The following is a 10,204-nucleotide window of genomic DNA, read 5'->3' as shown; positions in this document are numbered from 1 at the left end:
AATAACTTTTCTATATCTGTTATTCTTTTATTAAACAAAAGTATTGATTTTTTTATTAAATTTTTTGTTCTCTTTGCTATCCCTATGCTTTCAATGAAATATTTCACAGTATGCTGTGAAGAGGAAAGCTGTTGGTATTTGGGGATGCAAAGACTGCGGCAAAGTCAAAGCCGGCAGTGCATACACGTTGAAGTAATTATTAAATCCTTTGTTTATAAATAATTAACACTTTCTTCAGTCACTGATGTGTTTGTGTTGCATACAACAGCACTGCTAGTGCGGTTACGGTCAGGAGCCCCATTCGAAGGCTTAGGGAGCAAACCGAGAGTTAGATATCAGTGTTGAAGTCTTCTTTTGATATTGTTAGTTTTGTCAATTTTGTTTAATCTGTGTGCAATGATCCAACATGTTTCGAATCTTTTGATATTTAATTTTGCAGACATGAAATTACTTTGTCAAGATAATTGTTTATTGTTGTGGTTATTGTACTTCATTTAAATTAAAAGACTCCTGCAATCAGGCAGCTGTTACCGCCAATAATAATTAATGAGCTGTACAAAGTCCTCACAAATGAATGGTCTTAATTTTTATCAACAGCTTTTGTTTGTTTACTAGCCCAATGTTCTTGCCCCATGATATTGTTTAGGAGTGTTATTTATGATTTATATTACTATTTTTAAAATATAATACAATGATTTAAACACAATTCGTACAAGCTGTGGGGGTGTACAAAACTGGTTTTGGTGGTAAAATTATGTTATTCATAATATCTATTACTATTATTTTAGAATTATATATCGATAATCGATAATTTACACTAAATACGTTGGAACCGGTTTTATTACTATATTTAGCCATTTTTCATTCTATAAATACCAATGTATGAGTGTGTACTTGTTAAACCACTTCCAAAACTATAAAACACACTCCAAAACACAATTAAGCTTAAACCGACAACAAATGACAACTAATGACGACGTTGTTATGGTGATCGAAACAACAAGATGCCCCGATGTTTGGGTTCATTACGATTTGTGTCTAATGACCGACTCACATGAGATGACACGTTGCAAATATTGCTCGAAGTTTCTTAAAGCAGGGTCCAACTCGACATTACGAAAACATACGAATAAGTATTGTCGAGAGAAAAGAAGTTTGGATGCTATAAAAACACTCTTCTTAGCCTTCTTGTTAACCTTCGTCATCCACAATCAGATCCCAATTCTTCCATATGTCTTCGTTGCGGTTATGGTTGACTACCGTAACAACCCTTGGGTCCTCCGTAGCAGGAACGAGGGCAACAAAAACACTCTTCTTAGCCTTCTTGTTAGTTTTTTTGATGTGTGCCATAATAATATTTAGTTGGATGGTCGGGTAACGGAATGGGTTTGCTAAAGGAGTAGTATTTTAGTTTGTTTTTGAGTTTGGTGGTGAAACAAGTGGTGAAAAACAAGTTATATATAGGTTTCGGGCATCAAAAACCGGTTCCAACGGCTATATTACCGTTGGAACCGGTTACAACGGCTCTATTCTCTCTCAAAAACCGGTTCCAACGGCTATATTACCGTTGGAACCGGTTACAACGGCTATTTTGTGTCTCAAAAACCAGTTCCAACGGCTAGTTTGACCTGTGTTTGACTTTTCAAAAAAAACCCGCCGGAACCGGTTTTTTCGGGTAGGAACCGAACCGGTTACAATTAAGAACCGGGTAGGAACCGGGTTGGAACCGATGGGGACATACAAATAGGAGAACCGGGTACGATTTTCGGGTACAAAAATACCCAAACCGGGTATTGGGCCAACCGGGTAGGAACTGGAACCGGTTCCAGTTCGGTTCCACCAGTTAGGTTCCGGAACCGGTTTTTTTGTGCACGTCTAGTCGGTGGTGTACAAGACTGGTTTTGGTAGTCCTATTTCATATTTGATGAGTTTTCGAGTAGCTATATAATCCGACTTGAAAATGCGTCTAGTACTTTGGTTCACGCAATGGATCGGTTACCACTGAATCTAATGCATGTCCTAATCATGCAAAACTTCGTAAAGCTAATCCAAAACTCGGTCTCATACTCTAATAACGGTCTCAAATGAAATGTTACAGGTTTTTCATGTCGTATTTTTTTGCCTTTAAAAAGCTACCAAAGCTAACTATTTTTCGGGTCAGGTCAACCCAAACAACTTGGTCAATATGGTTGATCATTTGTTGAATAACTTATAGGTTTCTTTTATTTGAATGAACATGGATTTGTTTATATATATTTTTAAAAAAAGTCCATAGATTTATAATGCTTTTATTGGATCCATTGTACCAAACCTCACAAGTTACTGAACTCATGTGTCGTTACCTCATATGGAAGGGATCCAGCCATGCATGTATATTAAGATCCATTGTGGGTCCCACCATCACAAGTCACATGACAAATATTATTAATCAACACTTGTTAAATATCTGTTCCACATGTAACCAACACACAAACTCCATTACAATCCAAACACATAACAACTACTATGTTGTTAAATTAAAATTATATTTGCACTCACATATAACATAATTACACTTTACAAACAAGACCAAATGTTATTAACTGGAAAACCTAAGCACACACCTAATACTACATTTATCTCAATCACCAGTTATGGTTAAACAAAACTTCCCGAACCCGACACACCGTTCAGACTATGACCAGTGCAGGATCTTCAAGGTGGTGCACGCGTCTCTGCACCGCCTTAACTGCCGCCACCCGTGCTGCATTTGCAGCCCTGTTGGCGGCTGCAACTGCCTGGTTCACTTTTTCATCCACATTCGCTGCAGCCATTGCTTTCTCAGCTATCCGTCTCGATTCCTCAACTGCTTTAACAACTTTGGAGTGCAAAACCGACACGGGATACATTTGATTCTTGCTAAGAACACCATCTTCCCAATGACCCGATTGAGTGTCACCGTTTCTAAAAGTATACAAACCGAACCCTTGTCGTTTTCCTTCATGCCAGCCGCCTTCGTATTGATGACCGTTCGCAAATTTGTACACACCAAAACCATGCATTCGGTCTGCAAAATACTCGCCAGCATACACATCACCATTTCTGCATATCATTATATAATCAAATAATTAAGCTCATAGTCAATATTTTGTCTCGGGTAATATTCTTTTTCGTGTAATAATGTCATAATATGTGGACGAATCACGACGAAGATAATGCGAAAAAGAAAAAAAAAACTGTACTTTACACTTTTTGTACAATTATATTCACTTTTTCCATATTAAATATTACAAGTGCTTGAAAAGCATCACTTTTTTAGGAATCTAATCTGAATAGTAAAGATCAAGCTCACAAGGAATATGAAATTTAAAATGTTAAATGGCAGATGTATATGCTAAAATAAACATTGATGTTTGTAACATCAAGGTAGTTGAAACAAACAGTAAAAAAATAGATGCAAAAACTAACACAATGCTATGACAATATTGTCAAATTGCTCATTTATTACATTATATAATAATAAATAAAATCAATGGGACACACGTGTCAGCTTCGTAGGCCACCTAAAAGTTGGTTTTTCCGCCACTCTCCAAGCTCTTGTTTGAAGCCTCGGATTAAAAAACACAAGTTTTGTAATTTGTATCGTAAGACTGTAGCCATAAAATAAATAACATGTAATTTATTTTAGACGCATAAAAAATTTAAACAACAATAATAAAAGCGTACCAAAAGGTGACACAAACTTAAACAAGTATCACTCACTTGAACGCAAGAACACCATCAATTTCTCAATGTCACCAACCTTAATAACATCATGGTACACATACCAATTTATCTACAAACCAACATTAGTTATTTGTGAATAATTCATGTATTATAATTAGATTATTTGTAATTAGTTAATCATAAAAGATATGTGGGAAGAGATGATAATCGTGAGGTGTGAGACAGTGAGGGCAAAGAGCCTTGCAACAATCCATCACAATATGTTTTTCTCGTTTTTTTTTCTACATCTCGATGACATTCTAGAAACCCCTGAAAATTTCATCAAGATGCGGAAAAATAAGAGAAAAACATATTTTGCCTTGTTTGTTGTGTGGCTCTTTGCCCTCACTGTCTCACACCTCACGGCTCTCATCGCCTCCTACAGGTCTTTTATGATTAACTAATTACAAAATAAATTATAATACATAAATTCGACATTATTAATCAATGTTGGTTTGCAGATAAAGAGGTATGTGTACCATGATGTTAAAAGAGTTGGAGACACCGAGAAATTGATGAACTATTCTTATGTCCAAGTGAGTGATACACATTTACTTTTGTGTCACCTTTTGATATGCATTTATCATTTGAACTTTTTATGCATCTACAATTTCAATTGTTTAGTTCACGATTACAGTCCTACACTACAAACACCGCAAAAAGGTTTTTTTTTTTTTGGTAAAATGGCATACGCCATGGCAAACTTTTGCAATAGCTTCAAACAAGAGCTTGTAGAAACTCTAGCAATAGCTGCATCAGCTTCCATAGAGCTCTCCTAGACCCTTACACCATAACTCCTATACTTTAAACTTTAATTTGTTAAAAAAACGTTATCGAAAAATATATGATATGCTATTTAAAATAAATATTAAAAAAACATTTATTTAACCCGTGTAATACACAAGTTTTTAGCCTAGTTGAGTATAAACTTTTAGAAGCTGTTTGGCAACCTTGTGCAGAACCATTAAGAGACCTGACAGATTAAGAGATAGTCTCTTAATGGAATCAGTTAAAGGCAACCAAACAGCCCCTTAAACAAGAATGCAACTTTATGATAACATGAAGTAAGAAACAACATATGAAAGAGTTTAAAGTTAATAACAATGTACCTGAAATGATAATGACCAACACCATGCTTAACACCACCTTTAAACTCACCAAAATACTTGCTTCCATCTTGACACCTATGAACACCATACCCATAAACTGACCCTTAAACCATTCACCAGCATACATATCTCCAACATAAAACCTATAAACCCCAAACCCATGCCTTAAACCTTGCCTATATTGGCCTCTATACCTACTCCCTCTAGCCCAAGTCTCAACACCATAACCATCATACATTTAATCAACCCAATCACCTTCATATTTACCATTCATGTTGTAATAATAAACCCCACTTCCAGAACACTTTCCTTTGTAAAACTCACCCTCATACACATCCCCATTACTGTACACCTTCACCAAAAACCCACAAACACTAATATTTTCACTTTCTTGAAACTGGTTCTTTGAGCCAATTGACCATACAACTGGTGTGCATGCTTTCTGGGTGTTAAAAAGATTCAAACTTTTTGTGATAATTAACCCAATTGGAGTGTGTTTAAGAAGGATTACACAAAGAAAAGTTAAAAAAATGAGATACAGATACAAAGATTTGTGATTATTTGATGAAAAAAGGTAAATTGAAGGTAAACAGAGGAGGGTTAAAACCCTGATGAAAAACAGAGCTTTATGCATTTTGCTTGGTGGGTTTTGTTCATTGTGATGAGATGTGAAATGGGTTGGTTTTGAATCTTGGTCTTCAAATTGTAGGCATGGTTTCTTGTGACACATTTACAAAGTTAATAATGATAATAATAATAATGACAATAATATCATGTTTTGATCTGTGTGAGTGTTGATGGTTTTGAGGATGGTTTTGGTGAGACAAAGAGGCAAGTGTATATATAGGGGGTTTTGTGTCATTACATAAAAGTTGACTAAGTCTGTTTGATATTTTTGGTCAACTCCCTGTTTTCGTGGTATTAACGATACATACCTTGTCATTTGGGGTGTGCAAAACCCGGTCAACGAACCGGCCTGCTGAACACTTACGGTCTAAGAGCTAAGAGCATCCACCAGTAACGGATCTAGGATATTTTTTCGTAAGGGCGATTGTGACTTTCCGGTATAATATACACTATAAAAATCTTGTTAAGGTGCCCCCCCCGGATCCGCCCCTTGCACCCACAATGACGTCGTGTTTTTTGGGGGAAATAAATACATAATCTGATGTGGATGCTTGTTATTATGGATGCTTTAATAATTGTTTTTTTTTAAATTAATCTTTAAGTTTGGTCTGATCCAAAGCTAGATGTGAAGATCTATAACCTAGGCTGGCTGATATATACAGTATAAATGAAGTTTGTTGATAAACAATTAACTAGAAGCACACACGCGTGACTCGTCATCGACCAAATTCGGTCGGGTCGTGAATTTTGCAACTATTTTAAACAAACAGTTTAGTTATTTTGTGAATAATATGAGATTTTGAACTTTAATAGTCTAGTAACTAAACATTGTTAAGGTTTTTCATTATATATCTGACACTTTAAAAGGCTACTATTTGAACAAAAGAAAACATCAAATTTGCTTTGTTACAATTTAAATCAGAAAGAAAAAATTTTAATTACTGTCTTTATTTTTTTAATAAATATATAGAACATCATCTTTCATTTTTATCGCTTTAAACTCATTTTCCTTTAGTGGAATTATAATTTCGCTTTATTCATTTGTTGATTGTAATAGTTAGAGCAACCGAATCGCTTCTCTATTTCTAAATTTAAAATTACACTAAAAATCACTACTAATTTCTCTTTTTCAATTAAATCATATTTTTTATACCTATATTATTATATTTCATCTTTTCTTCATTCACAACCATTTTAAAAAAAATTAAAATTTATGAAAGGTAAATAGTGTTTCCCCAAATTTAACCATGAACAATAAGAGAGGATGGAGCACACATATGAGTAGTGTGTATGGCTTTCAAACCCCATGACAACACCACTGCTACCTCATGTGGGTATGGTGTATGTCTTCAATCCATGGCAAAGGTTTGCGACATAAAATTGATTCAATGACAAATATTACAGAATAAAATGAATTAATAAATAATTTATTACACATGTGAGTAAGTGTTATCATTAATTTTGTAGTTTGTGGGTACTTAAGGGTAGAAATGAAGTGACAATGGAAGATTAGCCAATGCATGAGTAGTACCCATGAGTGTCTCTTACCCCTGAAAAATGGAGAACACATTTATATAATATGGAGAACCCATTATGAATGCGCTTACTATAAATAGTTTATATCTTATGTCTTTGAATGGTGAAAAATAGGATGTCATGGGTTTAGACTTTAGACCTACAAAATGTAAAATTAGACGTTCAAAAAAATGTAAAAAAAAAGTTAAAAATTTGATTATTTGGTTAAATATTAAATCAAACACCACATATCCTTTGTTGATTATTGATTAAACATAAAACAGGACAACAATATGTCAAATATTATTAGTTTAGGCTTTTCTTTGGGGGGCCTTTTTTAAACTTTCAAACGAACAGCAATAAAATTGCATTTATGAGTGGGAGTTCAATTTTCAAAAGCAAACTAAAAGACAATTTTAAGATTAAGATATGCAACCAACAAACTTTGTCAATGGTAGTTGGTATTTTGATAAGCTAAGTCAAAGGTTGTTGATCATTATTAATTTTCAAATAAAAGATCATGTCAATTTTTAAAAACATAAATTGGATTCTTTTTTACATATGTTATTGGTTCTTTTTTATATTAGGTTATTGGTTCATATGCTTGACTTATCATAAAATTAGTTATGTTGGTAAACAACAAATGATAAAAACAAGTTTCTTTCTAAATGTTCAAAATTTTACAATTTTGTAAATATAACAAAAAAATAGGATGAACCAAAAGGCGGTATAACAAATGAACAGATACATAAATTCTACGAATAACTTCTCGAACAAAGAAATAAAAACAATAAATTCATGGAAGACATCAAATCTCTTGAGTTATTGTGGTTTAAAAATAGGTATAAACACAAATCTATCATTTGGGAAGATTGGTGTAATTTCAAAATATTGTAATTATGTTGTGTTTGCTATAAATTAATGTTGTTTGTGTTTGGTGTTGTCTGTTGTTGTCGTCGTCGTCTTGTTGAGGCTTTTTAACGAAACATGCTTTTTGAAAAAAAAAAATAGAAAAAATGAGTAAAATACTAAAGTGATGTGCTTTTAACTAAAACAGACAAATATAAACTAAGAAAACATAAATGGTAAAGCGGATGCCGACTAAAACAGTAAAGAGCAAGGCAAGTTGACCTAGTCTTCTTCGAAGTTCTATGCATCTTACACTTAGCATATTGAGCACCAATTAGATCACAACTAACAATTTACCATACCACAAACAATTACATGTGAGTGATATAAAATGATAGTGTTTCGCTAAGATTTTGAATCGTGATCTCAATTTTAAGTTGATTTTATTTTGCCACTTCCTCATAGAAAGAAGAGTATATGTATGCATTTGATTGAGGATACAACTAAGCCGTCCAAAAATCCTTATATGATAAAAAAGGTAACATATAAATAACTTGATTAAAAAGGCTCAATTTGATAGGAAGAATATAATGAACACATTTTGCGTATAATTATTATATATTAAAGTTACAAATAAAAACTTCATGTTCTTAATAGAACATTATGATAATCATTGTATAATCTTCAATAATATTCAATTCATTTGATGCACTAGTTTTTTGACTTAGGAATTACAATAGTAAAATTAAAATATAGGAATAAAAAGCTTCACAAAATTCCAAAAATACTTTTACTTAAACTTGAATGTGAGGAATATGCATATATATTATATTCCTTTTTACTTTTTGGGAAAAATAAAGTATTGTTTTTAATTTAAAAAAAAAGGTATTGTTTTAATTTGAATTTGACCCCAAGTTTACTGAGTTCCAAGGCTGAAGTTACAAAATTCAAAATAGAAGAGAAACCAACAAAACCAACTAATACTATTATATATTTAAACCGGGGTGAGTTATTGTATAATAATCACTTATCATATATTACGTACGCGACACTGCTGGTCATCGATTTCAATTTCACGCGGTGACAGTTTGGTAAATAACCCAAACAGTAATTCGCGATCAAATTCATCGATTTAAAATCGATTCCGATCCAAATTCAGAACTCCTTAATCTATCTCATCCAATTTCTAAAGTCTAATCACAACTTACAGTATGAAATCTCAAGTCAAAACCCAAAATTGAAAAGAACGTCACTGAATATTAAAAATCTTCAAATTGATCAAAAATTGATGATTTAATCAATCAAATTGATGTGTAAGAGGCTTTAGAATCATCAATCGATTATGAAAATACATATTAACACACTTAATTGAGCTATGATTAGGGTTCATGTTTAAACGTTCTTCTCAAAGTTTAAACGTTCTGACCAAAATAAACACCAAAATGATGATTAAACAATCGGATTGATGTGTAGAAGCATTTAGATTCATCAATCAATTATGGAATTGCAGAAATAAACGCACTCAATCGAGCTCTGATTAGGATTCTAAATATTATGTTTAAACGTTCCGAAACAAAACTGAATACCTTTAAACGTTCTGACCAAAAAAGAACATCTTTAAACGTTCTAATACATTCAACGAAGCACTGGGTGTTCAAAAAAAATGAACATCTTTAAACATTCTAATACGTTCTAAGAAGTTCAAGTTGTTTAATAAAGTTTAGAAGTTCTGGATCTGATAAAAAGTTTAAAAGTTCTAAGAAGTTCTGGCTGTTCAGAACTTCTAAAACTAAAAAAAAAAAAAAACTAAACACATGTAAACATGAAATTGAACACTGAAATCACTTCATATAATCTCATAATCATCAAACAATCGTCAATCGACTGTTAATTTGATCAACGATTCGACCATATTAACAAAATATGAAACGTCTGCAAGTGGGTTTCTTCAAAAACTCAAAATTGATTAATTAAAACTTCAAATTGATGATTAATTGGACCAATTTCAAAGTTTAATTGATCAATTAGTTCAACAATTTCAATTTCAATTGAGCAATTTAATCAACTGACATGTGAGCAACGATCGATGGTTGTGTTGGAAGAAGATGATGGTCGCGAAGGTGGATGGTGGACGGAATCGTTGAACGGCGATGGTGAAGGTGGACGGAATCGACGGGAGAAGAGGTTGAGGGAGGCCGGCTCGCGTAATTGTGATTTTAGGTTAGGATGGTTATTGAAGATGGACGCTCCAGACATTTGCGTACCTATTGTACGATAAACGATTTGCGTATTCCATCCCTACCACCACATAATGTTTATAGACCATAACAACTAATATTATATCTACCATACATACATGT

General features: G+C 33.2%; 1 pseudogene across 1 annotated transcript; it reads right to left on the bottom strand.

Moving 5' to 3' along the window:
• Positions 1-2,595: 2,595 nt before the first annotated feature.
• LOC143588348 (uncharacterized) lies at positions 2,596-5,606 on the bottom strand (annotated as a pseudogene). The gene is made up of 2 exons (XR_013145095.1): positions 4,854-5,606; positions 2,596-3,081 (listed from the first exon to the last, which is right to left on the bottom strand). The product of XR_013145095.1 is annotated as an uncharacterized LOC143588348 (transcript).
• Positions 5,607-10,204: the final 4,598 nt, after the last annotated feature.

The sequence above is a fragment of the Bidens hawaiensis genome, unplaced genomic scaffold (assembly GCF_021521415.1).
Source record: "Bidens hawaiensis isolate Kalapana, Puna unplaced genomic scaffold, B.hawaiensis_p1.1 tig00036331_1, whole genome shotgun sequence".
In the NCBI taxonomy this organism is placed as follows: Eukaryota; Viridiplantae; Streptophyta; class Magnoliopsida; order Asterales; family Asteraceae; genus Bidens; species Bidens hawaiensis.
This window is presented reverse-complemented; position numbering and strand designations above follow the sequence as displayed.